Below are 2,339 nucleotides of genomic sequence, written 5' to 3'. Positions count from 1 at the left end.
ATTGATGGCGTCAAGTGTGGCAGCAGTAGTGAGGTTGGCCCAGGATCGGACATTGTTTCGTTCTGCTGTGCATGGGGTCGCTATGAGTTGGTTCCAACTCGATGGCACCTGACAACAACAACAACAAGAGTTGACTCTTCAGAGTACAGTTGACCATGATGACGTGAATGGTATACAACTTTTGGAGCTTTTATTTGCTGATGGGGCACAAATCAAAATGAAGAAAAAGAGCCACAAACATCCATCAATAATGGGAAAATGGAATGTATGAATTATGAAAACTGGAAAATGTCAAACATGAAATGGAATACAGAAACACTGTTATTCTAGGCATTAGTGAGCTGAAATGGACTGGCATTGACCATTTCGAATCTGACAATCACATGGTTTACTATGCCAGAAATGGCAAATTGAAGAGGAATGGCATTGCATTTATTATCAAAAAGAACATATCAAGATCTGTCATCAGACAATATCATTGTTATCCCATGCAAGTAAAGTTTTGCTAAAGGTAATACAGAAATGGTTGTAAACCTGCATTGACAGAGAACTTCCAGAGATTCAAGTTGGTTACAGAAGAGGATGTGGAACAAGGCATATCACTGCTGATGTCCAATGGATCTTGTCTGAAAGCAGAGAATACCAGAACAATGTTTACCTGTGCTTTATTGACTACGCAAAGGCTTCCAATTGTGTGAATCATGACAGCTATAGATGACATTGTGATGTATGAGTATTCCAGAACACTTAAATTGTTCTCATGAGGAACCTGTACATAGACAAAGAGGCAGTTGTTCGAACAGAGCATAGGAACACTGAATAGTTTAAAATTAGGAAAGGTGTGCGATAGGGTTGTATTCTTTCACCATAATTATTCAACCTGTATGCTGAGCAAATAATACGACAAACTGGATTATATGAAGAAAAATGTGGCATCGGGATCGGAGGAAGACTCATTAACAACCTGTGATATGCAGATGATACAACCATGCTTGCTGAAAGTAAAGAGGACTTAACATTCTTACTGATGATCAAAGATCACAGTCTTTGGTATGGGTTGCATCTCAAAGGAAAACAGAAATCCTCACCACTGGACCAGTAAATAACATCCATATAGATGGAGAAAAGATTGAAGTTGTCAAAGACTTCATTTTGCTCACACCAACCATCAACACTCATGGAAGCAGCAGTCAAGAAATCAAATGATGTATTGCATTAGGCAAATTTGCTACACATAACTTCTTTAAAGTGCTGAAGAGCAAAGATGTAAATGTGTGGATTAAGGTGTGCCTGATCCAAGCCATGGTATTTTCAATAACCTCATATGCATGCTAAAGTTTGACAATGAGTAAGGAAGACTGTAGAAGAATCAATGCATTTGAGTTATGGTGTTGGAGGAGAATTTTAAAGTACCATGGACTGCCAAAAGAGCAAACAAATCCGTGTTGGAAGCAGTACAGCCAGAGTGCTCCTTGGAAGCCAGGATGGCCAAACGTCATCTCTCATTCTTCAGACATATTATCAGGAGGGACAAGTCACTAGAGAAGGATATCATGTTTTCACCGTAACAGCAGCGATGGGCTCAGGTATAGAAACCATTGTGAGGTTGTCCCAGAACCGGGCAGTGTTACATTCTGTTATGCATAGGGTTGCTATGAGTTGGTACTATCTCAATAGCACCAAACAAGAACAACAAAAGATGACTATACACATGACCCTCACCAGAAATTTTTGCAAACTTGACCCCGGTAATGTCCACCATATTGATGGATATATTTGCAGAAAAGGCAAATACAGATGTTTGCTGTCAAATCACCAGAAATTTTTGCAAACTTGACACCGGTAGTGTCCACCATATTGAAGGATATATTTGCAGAAAAGGCAAATACAGATGTCTGCTGTCAAATCTGTATATATTTGTGGGTATATTCACACTCTCCATCCTGTACTGGTTCAGCATGGATGACTATTCATGCACCTACCTGTAGATCACCATTATTGCAGGATTGTGTATATGATAGTATTTCTCTCTGTTGCCTTTAACCTTTGCACTCCTCTCCATATCTTCCCCTGCCTACAACTTTTTTTCTTTTGCCAACCTGCTTATTATTGTATATTGCCTTCCCCTTCACCCAAGTTAATGCATGTCTACCTTGTAGTCAATGAATGACTTCTCCTACCCTCCCACCTGTTGTTTTTCTTGTCAGGTGCCATCGAGTCAGAACCGACTCATAGCGACCCCATGCACAGCAGAACGAAACAATGTCCGATCCTGGGCCAACCTCACTACTGCTGCCATACTTGACGCCATCAATGATGTCACCTGGCTGATCCATCTC

The sequence above is a fragment of the Chrysochloris asiatica genome, unplaced genomic scaffold (genome assembly GCF_000296735.1).
Source record: "Chrysochloris asiatica unplaced genomic scaffold, ChrAsi1.0 scaffold00190, whole genome shotgun sequence".
NCBI classification, from domain to species: Eukaryota; Metazoa; Chordata; class Mammalia; order Afrosoricida; family Chrysochloridae; genus Chrysochloris; species Chrysochloris asiatica.
This window is presented reverse-complemented; position numbering follows the sequence as displayed.